Raw genomic sequence first — 13,789 nt, forward strand, 5'->3', positions numbered from 1 at the left:
TGTTCTTTAAGACTGATAACACAGGCTACATCTGCAGCACATATCTGCAAGTCTCAAATTGGTTCAAGAACAACCTATATCAGAACTTCCTGAATGCTAATTAAAATACAGATTTTCTCGCCATAGCCCTAAAACTAATAACTCAGAATCTCTGGGAAAAGGACCCAGATATTTGTAATTTTCTCTCGTGATTCTACTATACACTAAAGAAGGTAAAATATTCCTCTATACCAGTGGTTCTCTAACTTTACCTGAGTTACCTGGAGGGCTTGTTAAAATACAATTTGCTAATCTCACCTCAGACTTTCTGATGTGTCCTGTCTTTGGTGGGTTTGGGAAATTGGCATTTCTAAAAAATTTACTTTTCAGCGTCAGGTAAGGCTGATGCTACTAGCTAAAGAAAGAATTCACCTGGAAATTTTGTTAAAATAAATATTTGTGGGCTCTAACTCCAAATATGTTGATTCAATAGGCCTGGAATGGGGCTTGAAGTTTTTCATTCCTGACAAGTTTCCAAAGAATGACTTTAGCTGCTGGTCTGAGGATCACATTTTGAGGAGAACCAATTTAAACTATCTTGAATCCTATTAAGCATTTGAACTATAGGATCGGTTCAATTACTTTTCTCCTGATTTCTCCAAAAGTTTCCAGATCACCAAAGAAGATGAAACATATTAAGATAAAAAGCTTGTTTTTCTATTTCGGCAGATCAGTAATGAACAAATTGCACTCTGGAGGGCAATCCTTGCTACTTCGGTTTGTCATCCTAGAAGCCCCTTCGTCATACAATCAAAGACACTTAATCTCTTTCAACTCCTTCCTGTTTAGCTACCAATCCTAGAGTCTAATTCTAATTGAGAGAGAGAGGCCACACACTTTTAAGTAATCAGATCTCACGAGAATGCACCCACTATCATGAGAATAGCACCAAGTGGATGGTGCTAAACCATCCATGAGAAATCTACCCCCATGATCCAGTCACCTCCCACCAGGCCACACTTCCAACACTGGGGATTACAGTTCAACAAGAGATTTGTGCAGGGACAAATATACAAACCACATCAGTTATCAGAGATGAGGCTTTGTCTGGGTGTGATGTGGGAGACTCACCAGCAGGATGCATGAGGGCTGGTAAATTTACAACAAAACAAATCGATATAAAATATATCCAAATGATGACTGCTGCTAGTAAGAGACAAATATCTCATTAAAAATTGTATAATTCATGATAAATAGACCAATATTTCATTTTCTTGAGGATCTTTTCTGTTGCATTTAAAACAATGGCAATCAATATCAAACCAAAAGCAAATAACATATAATTAAGAAATATTTTGAAAGAAAGAATATTTCACAAATCAAGTAATTTAAAACATTAATCACAGAAAGGCAATCTGAGATTTCCTCCCAAATGTTTCTTGCTCAAATATAAAAGCTGGTCAATAATGCAAAATGAAAGCAAATAATGTATTATATAATGAATATATTATTTTTAGAATTTTAGCAAATAAAATAATAATAAAATAAAAGTTTAAGTGTCATTGAAGATGATATATCATCTATGTGAAAGTGCAATGAGTGTGTATACACATGTATTATATGTATAATATACATCTTGCATCATTAGTATTTTCTTTTTTTTTTCTTTTTTTTTTCTTTTTTAGGTGGATTCTCGCTCTGTCGCCCGGGCTGGAGTGCAGTGGCGGGATCTCAGCTCACTGCAAGCTCCGCCTCCCGGGTTCATGCCATTCTCCTGCCTCAGCCTCCCGAGTAGCTGGGACTATAGGCGCCCGCCATCTCGCCCGGCTAGTTTTTTTGTATTTTTTAGTAGAGACGGGGTTTCACCGTGTTAGCCAGGATGGTCTCAATCTGCTGACCTCGTGATCCACCCGTCTCGGCCTCCCAAAGTGCTGGGATTACAGGCTTGAGCCACCGCGCTCGGCCAGTATTTTCTTTTATTTATTTATTTATTTATTTATTTATTTATAGAGATAGGGGTCTCACTCTGTCACCCTGGCTACAGTGCAATGGTGCCATCGTGGCTCACTGCAGCCTCAAAATCCTGGGTTCCAGCTATCCTTCTGCTTCAGCCTCTTGCTTGGCTGGAACAACAGGTGCGCACCACCAAGCCCAATCTATTTCCTTCACCCTCTTTGTCACTCTCCAGCACATTAAACACACACTGTTAGAGTCATCTAGTTGTCAATACTTTAAATACTGTTTTTATTTATATGTTCAGTCATTGCATGAGGATTAAACCTGCAGTTGGCTTAAGGTTTTTTTGTTGTTGTTCGTTTGTTTGTTTGTTTTTTATATGGTTTAGGAAATTTAACACAGACCAAAATAACTTTTGAAATCTTTGGTTATGCCACTTCTCAAAACTGAGCTAATACGATTCTGGTAACTAATAAATGATATTTTTGTATCTTTTTCTAGAGGTTTTCAACTTATAGAGAATGCCTTAACACCCTCCCTCCCCTCTAAACATCCATGACAGGCATGAAAATACAGCTCTGGTTTTATAATGGAGGTCAATGAGAAGAATAAGTAGATATAAACACATTTATGCAAACTAAAATATAATTAAACACGTTTTGTGATAGGTTAACCTAGTTTTAGCCATAAACAAACAGGGAAGTAAATTTTTCCTCTGAGTTACAACTCAAACTTTCATTTAACCGTCAGAACAACTTTCAAGATATCTATTTTACAAATAAAAATGGCAGACTAATATTTGGATCACCTGGTAGCTTGTAGGAATTATGACTGGTCTTTAACGCATGTCATCTAATTTCCTTTTCGGAATGAAAATGCACCTCTGAACAGCTGAAGTAACTCTCTTTCTTAATTTGAAAAAATATTCACTTCAAAGTTTCTGAAGAGTATTAAAGGAGTTACTCCTTGGAAAGTGATTGGCACTGTTACAGACATAAAAAAATTATTCAATACATGCTTGTTAATGGCGTTAATAAGACTCTTGCTCTTTCTCCTCTCTTTCTCTCTCTTTATATATGTGTGTGTGTGTGTGTGTGTGTGTGTGTGTGTGTGTATATGGTGATTAAAGGTGATATATGGGCTTTGGAAAGGTATTTTTGAAAAGATGTAGGTATGAACATTTACATTCTTTGCATAAAATGTGGCATTGATATTAGTAATTATCCTATGTCCATCTCTAAATGGTTTTCAGATGATACTTTCCTTGTCATAGATGATATAAATGTGTATCTATAAGATGATTGGGATAAGTTTGAAACTCTGCTCCACAAACTTCTAGACACATACTGATGTGCTGGCAAATATATTTACAGGCCTGGAATGCATATGTTAAACATTACTGATGGTTTTGATTACCTGAATTCAAGTAAACATTGAGATGTATACCATAGATACTAAGATGTTTCCATTTTATTGCCAATTTTCTATATTAACATGAAATGTCACTGGTTTTCAGGGAACTGTTACATTTATGGAATCTTTTTCTGAAATGCATCATAAATCTTCTAAGGACTGAGTAAACTGAAAAAGAAAAAAAAAGCAATTATGAAACGTGGTGACCAAGGATGTGTTTTCAAATGCCAATAGTCAGAGATAAAATTTTAGATTATAATATTATTGATTAGTTGCTTTGAGATGATATTCTCTTACATCAATAGCAATAAAAGATGGGTGAAGAACGATTAGATACTCCACGACAGGAGACTGTCTTGGGAAATATGTACACAGATCCATTTTTAATTTTGGAGATTCTGTAATCCATTTTCATTTCAGCTCACAATATGCTGATACTGGGTTGCAGGAAAAATGCTATTAAGATTACTTGTTTATACAATTTTCTGCAGTAAATGAATTGATCTTTCCACTTATTTGTTCTGTGATGATGGCATTTGTCATGTTTCCTTAGGACTGTAATCCAAATTTTAAGAAACCTCTGGCATGAGGAGTGACAGGGGAAATAATGAAAACTTGTTTTCCGGGTGTTGCTTGATGGATGCTATCATTATTTCACTTTTATTTGCTTAAAGGCTTTATTGAGGCCTACTTTTTAAAAAAATGATTTTCCACCTAGGGGAAGAAATGTTTTCCAACAACTAAGATATTAAGAAGTTCTTACTGGTGTACGTATCTACTAGCCTTCCTGTTTTACTTTTTTTCTGAATACAAAAATGTCCAGAAGATACTAGCTTATTTATATCAGGAAGGATAGTACTTCTTTTGGGGGGCCAGAAAAATCCAAATGGGCCAAAGTAAAACACAATGGAGTTCAGGCATGGATGGCCTGGTGGAGAGAAATCCAGTTAAATCACTTTGAGAAATACACAACACATATTAAGGAAAAAGAAATACTAACTACTAATTGGCTATCAAAGTGAAGCTTCAAAGTTGAGGGTGGGATAACTGGACCAATAAAAGCCTATCTGCCATAACAGTGTGATTATATTTGAATGCACAACTCTTATGTACAATTCCAACTGTGCTATCTCCTAGCTTCCTAATCCTGAATAAGTGATTGGATTTCTCTGTTTCAGTTTAATGATTTCTAGAGTAAGCATAATAACTATCCTGAAATATGTTTGTTATGATGCTTAGTAATGATGACAACGATGATAATGGTGATGATGACGATGACAAGGATAACCCCAGAGGATATTATGAATCTTTGTTTTGGAAAGCAGAATGCATCACTAGTGAAAGCGAAGAAATAATAAATTAACAGCAATCTGCTTTGTCTGGTAGTATCTTGTGGGAAAAATGTGTATATATAAAATATATATAATATATATATTATATAAATTTTATATAATATATTGTATATACTTTGCTTACCTCCAATATCTCTCTGGATCCCTCCCAAACCTCTGACTCTCCATCCCATGAATCTTCAAACTTTGCCCAGGTGACTGCTTCCTATGTTGTGTGACAGGAAGTGTCATGCTAGTGAATGTTGAACAATTGGTCCTTAGGGGAGAGAAAGGAGGAATGCTTGTTTTATAGCACTTACCGATGTCTGTGATGTAAGTACTTCTGAAATGGTCAATTCCAAGCTACTATTGGTGGAACAGTCAGTTCACAAATACTGAAAATGTATGAATTGGCTTTCAGGGGTCAGTATGAACTGGCTCTACACACTACTCTCAATGTGTTAAATGTTTAACCTTTGCTGACCTTTTAGACCACCCTTCTAGTATCCACCTCCATGTCCACAGGAGTGTTTGTGTGATGGCTCTTTCTGGTAATTGGTCTTTGTTATCTAAGTATAGTTGGCCCTCTAGTCATCTTTTAAAATAATAACAAAAGTGTTTATTGAAATTACAGGCTTGTTTCCTTTAAAAATACCATGAAACAAAAAGATTCATGAAAGCACCCGTGTATTCAAATTTTATTTGCTGACCCATATCTATGCATGACTATGAAGATCCAATGGCCAGGAAAACAGACTAGGTTCCTGACTTCATATGGCTCATATCCTACTGGATAAGAAAAACTAATAAAAACATACAAAGAAAATATAAAAAGCCAATTGAATATGCACGTTAAAGAGATTTACATGGTTAAGAAAGTCAGCAAAAGTGGAAAAGTCTTCCTGAAAAGTGTGGTTGAGCTAAAAATTTGAAGAAAGCATAGGAAGTAACCAGAAACAAGGGAGAGGAAGGAGAACTTCAGGTATAGGAATAATGTAGGCAAATAGCAGAGGTATGTAAGTATCACTCTGAGATGAAGGACCATAGAATTTCAAGGAGAGTGACAAAATATCATTAAGTATGATTTTTAAAAATTTGGTATCCAAAGACTTTTGCATTGCCACACTGTACAACTTGATGCAATTGAGCATACAAGTCTTTGCCAGGTGTACAGAGCCAGTTGGTAACTTAACTGGAATTAGAATTTATTGTTTTTACTATCATTTAGTATATTGTTAGCTTTCAAATTCAACTAAAATACCCCTACAAAACAACTATCATATATGAATCAACAGTTATAGAGTGATTTCTTGATTAGAATAAATGGTAAGAAAAATTTTTTTCATTAAAAATTTAAATAGGTAACATTTGAGAAAAATAAATTGGATGAAAGATCTAAAGAGTTTTAATACATGTGTTAGATCTTATGTGACTAAGCCTACTTCTACCTCACAACCTACTTCAGCTTTCCCCAAGAAAGTAAAGGCCAAAAGAGAGGAACTTTTCCATCCCTTCTTGATTACAAATAATTTATTTTGCACTATATTATTTATCAGCTTATGCTGAAAAATACAGAAAGATCTTTTTCATTCTCTTTTAGCTAATGTGATTATTAAAAAGAAAAAGGGAAATGCAATCAGGTAACTAAAGAGCTATCCAAGAGAATCCAGGTTTTCTCCAAATCTGTATGACTATTTAACTTTTCTTTTTAAATTCCTACTTGTACACACACAAATGCATTTGCACACACATATCCAGAGACGCATATATACTTATACACACAATGATAGAAAGTAATATTAATAGAGAGCTGGTCACGTGACCAACATGTCTCCAAAGCACTTGACAGATAATATCGTGTTATGTACTTCATAATATCTTATAAAAAATAGGGAAGAAGCATCTTTAATTTTATTCTGCAGATGGAAAAAAAAATCTACAGATAAAAGAGAAGTACTTGAGAAATTAGGAACATAGGGAAGAATTTTAATTGGAAGGAACTCAGGAACTGTGATATTGTGATCACATTTGGTATCTGCCCTAATTCTTAAAACCCTGGGAATTTTTGAAGTGGTAAGTGTCTGTTTAAATGCTAAGATGACTGGTGGTTGAGTTCCCCTGGATATCTTTAGAATGAGGGCTAGCTCTATCTACCTGACTTCCAGGAAGGAAAACAAGATTGGAGGCCACATTGATCACCATGGACAATGACTGAATGACTCAGGACTCCATAATGAATTCTCCATAAAAACCCAAGGCAATAGCTTTTGGAGCATTTGCAGGTTGCTGAACACTGGTCCTGGACGGTTGTGCTCCTGGAGAGAGTGAGGAAGCTCTGCCCCACTTCTCCCAGACCTTGCCCTGTGCCTCTCTTCCCTGTGGCTGTTCCTGACTTATATCCTTTGTAATACACTGGTAATCTAGCAAGCAAAGTGATTTCCTGAGTTCTGTGAGCTGCTCTAACAAATGATCCTTTTCTTTGTAACCAAGTTGGATGGAAGTTGTGAGTAATCTGTAGACTTTAGATTGGCATTTCAAGTTGGGAGCAGTCTTGAGGTACTGAGCCCTTAACCTGTGAGGTCTGATACTATCTTCAGATACATCATGTCTACATTAAATTTAGTTATACGATATTCAACTAGTGTCGAAGAATTGCTTGGGATAGGAAAAACACACACATCTGGTCACAGAGGTGTTTGTGTCGTTGAGAATATAGTAGGAGAAAACACTTATTTTCTACTATACAGGAACAAATCCCAAAATTTTATGACTGTAACAAGTAGCACAGGGAATCAATCGCAGGCTGTTTAGGCAATGAAAAAGCAACTTTTGAGTGAGAAAACAAAAACCAAAAACAGGTAACAATACTCATAGACTAGTTTGAAAATAGAACTGACATTAAAGAGGGATGTTGTGGGATTTTTAAGAATTTAAATTTTGTAGTTGAACGAGATAATGAAGTAGTCTGGCTGAGGAGAATTAGTTATTCAAATATTCAAAAGAAGGCCGGGCGCGGTGGCTCAAGCCTGTAATCCCAGCACTTTGGGAGGCCGAGACGGGCGGATCACAAGGTCAGGAGATCGAGACCATCCTGGCTAACACGGTGAAACCCCGTCTCTACTAAAAAATACAAAAAAACTAGCCGGGCGAGGTGGCGAGCGCCTGTAGTCCCAGCTACTCCAGAGGCTGAGGCAGGAGAATAGCGTGAACCCGGGAGGCGGAGCTTGCAGTGAGCTGAGATCCGGCCACTGCACTCCAGCCTGGGCGACAGAGCAAGACTCCGTCTCAAAAAAAAAAAAAAAAAAAACAAATATTCAAAAGAAGACAAAGTTGCTAAAATGAAGATCAAGCAAAACATTGCATATAGCAATGGTGGTAAAATGGTGGTAAATAGACCCTAGCGTGACAGGCCTCAGTAGATATCTTCTCCTAGGACATATTACAATCAAGAATTACATGCAATTTCCCTTGCTTGGGTTTTCCTGTTTACATTAACTACTGGGACTCTTTAGTGCTTAAATACTACAAGGAGACCAGAGTCTTGCTGACTACACTAACAAAATGTAAACACAGCAACTTTTTAAGAAGTGTAATAGTTTTAGCAAAGGTGTCTTGGGCATATTATCAAGATGCTATTAGAAGCCATGCTGTTTTCATGGTTATTGATTCTCATATGTATCTAGCAAGGGATGAACATTCATACCTATTTATTTATTAGCGTTATGTCGTAAATATCTTTGAATTGTACACACAGCCAAAACCAGCCATGAAAAAGAGAGCGCTAATTTCCTTAAAATGTCACTATTCCTGTGTCGATGGGGAATGACTGCAAGATAATGTAACATTTGAGAACATGTAATTATTTTCTGAGTTGTCTCTTTGAAAACATCTTAAACTTTCATCAGTAGATGGTTGTACAAAGTAATCTTTGGAAACAATATTAAAAACTCTCTTCATACTATTATTAATAGATAACACACAAATTAAGTTACTCAAAATCATTTATTTATCTTCCTTGTACTATCCTTGGAGTTGGAGACTATGTCTTACCTGAAAACCTGGCTGGATTTAAGTCTCTTTTAAAACGTAACATCATATAAAGGGCAGAAGGTACATCTGACATCAGTCAAATCAACATGTCAAAATTAGGCTTTGATGAAGGCAGGCAGGGGGAAAAAATCAAGCGCCAGATTTTGAAGTCCAATGTTGATTAGAAAAGCAACAAAATAAGGAAGAAAATGTGTCCAGCAGCTTCTAGCAGTCGCTGGTACCAATAATAAATAACAGGAAATGTGGCTGATGTGAAACATTTTTTACTAGGCAAAATTTCACACACCATTTCCGCAAAGACCAATAAAATCATTTTGGAAAAAGCAAATAAGCTGGTCATCAAGATTGTCAATCCTGTTGCTGGAGAGCTAAGCAAAGAAAATAAAATGATAAACTGTTTTCTTAGAATTTCTATCTAAGAATTTTAATTTTATCTAAGAGTTATCTAATTTTATCTAAGAGTTTCTTAGCAGAACTCTTAGATAAAAGAGATGGGCAATACATAATGTTTTAAAGCAAAGTAAGGCATAGCTTCTGTGCATACTGCTTAGGAATTATACTGATTGCAGTCAAATATTTACTCCTTAGAAGTAAATTCGATGTTGGAAACCACTAAAAAAAATTATAATTAGAATTATGAAGATTAATCAAATCATTGGGAATATTCTTTTATTTTCTTGACCTCATACATTACTTTTTAGTAAACTAGATTGTTTACATGGCTTATAAATTTGTTTGATATTCAATGATGATATAAAAATAAATATTTAATAATCAGTGAAGGGTATTTGGCTCAGGCAGAGATATAATAATAATAATTAAATAATAGTAATAATGAATAAGACCTAACTTGGACTTAAAGGATATTCATTATGGTAAAGAGGAAAAAATGCCTTCCCAGTAATTATAAAACACAGAACAAGCACTAGTATAGTTTCAAATGATTTTATAATAACTGAAGATGTGATTAACTCATTGAGCACATCAGCTTTTGTATACAAGAAATAGAATGAATATTTGAGAACATCTTAAAGGATGAGTAAGACCTATCAATAGAGAGCATGAGGATATACATACTGTAGGAATATACAAAGAAATGGTATGATCAAATTTTAAGACATACGAAAACACACGCTCTGTTCATAATGAGTGAAGTAATTAAATTAATACAAGATACATACATTTCTTTATGGGAGAAATGAGGATAACATGCCACAGCAGAGATTGTTAATATCCTTTCTTCTTTGAATAATAATATAAAAAACATCTATATTGCTATGGGTGGTAATATGCCCTGATAAAACAATCTCAATTTCGAGTCTTGCTAGCTAATTGGTAGGGCCAATGAGATGTGAGCCATTAAGTATAGAAGTTCCACAAAATCTCTTTAAAGGAAACTCAACTAGAAGACCTCTCTTGCTTGATTAGTGTTTTAGCAGCCACATTTCAGCACAAGGAAAAGGGTCACATCCTAAAAATAGTAAAGACTAGTCTCAGTGACATTAAGGACCTACCACACCAGGTCTGAACAACCTACCTCTTTTTTAGTTATATGAAAGAAAAATAATCCATGTCTTGCTTAATTCAATATTTCTTAAATTTATTAGCAAAAGTTACTCTGAAGATGTAGCTTGGGGATCATAAATTTTATGCACACAGTGGTAAGTTTTATTGCTGATACATAGGGAGCTTTTAATATTTGTGGCTGTTATTAATAATAACAATAAAGACCAGATGACTTCAGGAGAATTCCATATTTTTGTGGATTTGCATGATCTGAGAAAGAAATTTCTCCAAAGGGGTTTCCAAGTACACAGTGCATTATTATTACCAAAAAACTTGGGGAGCCTCATTTTAATGCCTAAGATCAAGTGATATCTTAAAAAACCCAAGGCTAGTTATTTTTATAGCCATGTTTGTAGAAACCTATGAGATAATTTGTTTTAGAATAATTCCAAATTGTTAATAGGCAAGAACTTTTAAAAGAATTTTTACATATAGGAAATGCAAGCACTACTTAAGTTATCACCAACTTTGAAATTTCCAAACATCTTTCTTGATAGAGGATCAAAAAGCATGAAGCCTGTTGAATATGAAAGTCCTGAAGCATCTGTCAGAACTTCCCACTTGTTTACATATGGTCCAGTGGCGAGGGCTGGGGGCATCATTGTGACCAATATGCCCATCCTGTGCCTATTTTCAGCTCTCCCTTCCTGTTGCTCCAGACTTGCCAAGGTCTGGACTTCCACCACGAAGGTTTTCCAAATGAATTGCTAACATTATTAAAAATCTGTGTGAACATTTGTTGGGATTTTTGACAAGCTACCTATTCAAAAAGAGAAAAAAGGGACCCTATATTGAGTGAAATAGAACAGATGGTTAAAAACAAGCAATCTGACATTCTTGGATCATTACAATGTTTATGTGAGTGAAAGAGAGAGTAAGGTGCATTTTTCTTGCCCAACAGAACATTATGTTGTAGTTACCAAATAACTTTTTATGTTTATGGACTAGTTTTATCCGAACATTGTCTTATAAAAAGGTAACCTCAATGTCATTTTCAATTGTTGTTTCTTTTAGCAAATGGGAAAAGTGAGGCTCAAAGAGGCTAAATAACTTGCTCAAATTAATGAAGGTAGTAAGTAAGTGCTTTATTTTCTTCATAGAATTTATTGCTACCAAAAATATTAACTTTCAAATAGATATTTATCTCCCAGTAAAATGTAAGCTCAATAAAGTCAGGTGTTTTTCTTTTTCTTTTTTTCTTTTTTTTGGTGCTTACTCTGCCTCCGTACCCCTTATGACTAGAATAGTGATGATCTCTTAGTAGGTCATAAAAATATAACATATGCGGATTTCTGTATGTGTGTGTGCATACACACAATATCATGAGAAAGAATAGAAACTAAATCTGTGTCACTTTTAAACTACTTTATCTGTTTCACAGTGTCATGGCTTATGAATTATTCTGTTACCATGATGTTATCCCTCCAAGAATCAGAACACTCAAATCCTGTTGTGAAATTTAGTTCTTTTGCATAAAAAGAAATACATGCAACAAATCAGAACAAAATGAAAATTAGAGTTCCACTTTATTCCTAGAGGTTTAAGTGTCTGATATTCCAATTCAGATCCCAATTTAAAAGACTGTGTAGAAATCCTGATTAGAAACAAAACCTCATTAGAACCTTTTTTTTTTCCCTTTCCTCATTCTATATAATTGAGAGAAACATGAATAGGTATAGATGGAGGAGAATAAGAAACAAGAGGAGCGGCAGAAGTGACAGAGCCAGACTCGCTCTAGAAAAAGCCTGAACTCGAATATATAAGTCATTTAGACTCCAGAAAATTGCCCAAGTGTTCTGTGGTCCAAGACCTAAGATAATTGCTTACTAAGTAGTTTTAAGAGGAAGTAATTTAAGGGACAAGAGAGAAATCTAGGGTTTTTACCTTCTGAGACACAGTAATTCCACTTATTAATAATTGTGGCCAAATCTCTGACCAATCTCATGTCAATATCTTCCTTAGAGAACAAGAGTAGAAGAGGAGGTTCACCAAGTACTTGAAGAAGTGGAAGAGGTAAGTCTGTCTTATACAAAGGAAGAAATATTTCAGTCACCTCTGTCTATCATTTTTTCCTATTAATCCTGTAAAACCTATAAGTCAGGCATTTCCTCTTATTTACTGTTCTTAAGTGCTGGAAAGATAAAAGGTGGAATTGACACTGGAGATATAAATTTAAAAAAATCAATATCCAAAATTTTCATCAAACAATATTTTTCCAGTGTTCCCATATGCAACATTGTGTTTTAATGTGCTGTGTAAGATGTAAACTTGATGATGTCTCTCTTTTCTGTGAACTCAAAATCAAACTGTACTATTAAGAAAATATCAATGGCGGCTGGGTGCGGTGGCTTACCCCTGCAATCCCAACACTTTGGGAGGCCGAGATGGGAAGATCACGAGGTCAGGAGTTCGAGACCAGCCTTGCCAACATGGCGGAAACACCGTCTTTACTAAAAATACAAAAATTAACCAGGCGTAGTGGCAGGAACCTGTAATCCTAGCTACTTAGAAGGTTGAGGCAGGAGAATCACTTTAACCCAGGTGGAGGTTGTAGTAAGCTGAGATCATACCATTGCACTCCAGCCTGGGCAGAAGAAAGAAAGAGAGAAAGAGAGAAAGAGAGAGAGAGAGAGAGAAAGAGAGAGAGAGAAGAGAGAGAGAGAGAGAAAGAGAGAGAGAGAGAGAGGTAGGAAGAAAGGAGGGAGGGAGAGAGGAAGGAAAGAAGGAGAAAGAAAGAGAAAATATTCATGTCAATATGGCATAACATTGTAGAACTGAGCAGGTAATTGACAAGTAAACCTTGGTGGTTTTCACAAAATGTAGAATTGGTAAACTTGCACAAAACCTCTTTTTACCAAGCCATTATTTTATGTGTACAAAACATGAGGAAAGGGAAGATAAAATGAGTTATTCAAGGTCACACACCTTAGTTAATGGGATGAATGTACAGAACATGGATGAACTAAATACGAGAATATCATCTCACATGTTCACCCAATTGAGTCACATCCTGTTGAATGTTTTTGATGTAACATGTTTCATCCCTGTGTTAGCACCTGCATACTGGTTTACCTCCATGATTTTCTTCCAGTGGCTGCAACCAAGATGTATGCACTTAAAATTTGATGGAAAAGACCAATTACTTTAATTTTTCTCTCTCTCTCTTTTTTTTTTAGACGGAGTCTCGCTCTGTCACCCAGGCTGGAATACAGTGGCGCGAGCTCAACTCACTGCAACCTCCACTTCCCAGGTTCACTCCATTCTCCTGCCTCAGCCTCCTGAGTAGCGGGGACTACAGGAGCCCGCCACAACGCCCGGCTAATTTTTTGTAGTTTTGGTAGAGACAGGGTTTCACCATGTTAGCCAGGATGGTCTCGATATCCTGATCTCGTGATCCGCCCTCCTCAGCCTCCCAAAGTGCTGGGATCACAACGTGAGCCACCGCGCCTGGCCTATAATTTTCTCTCTTAAGAATTGTAGCCGAGGCCGGGCGC

This window comes from Trachypithecus francoisi, unplaced genomic scaffold, assembly GCF_009764315.1.
Source record: "Trachypithecus francoisi isolate TF-2019V2 unplaced genomic scaffold, Tfra_2.0 Lachesis_group10, whole genome shotgun sequence".
NCBI lineage: Eukaryota > Metazoa > Chordata > Mammalia > Primates > Cercopithecidae > Trachypithecus > Trachypithecus francoisi.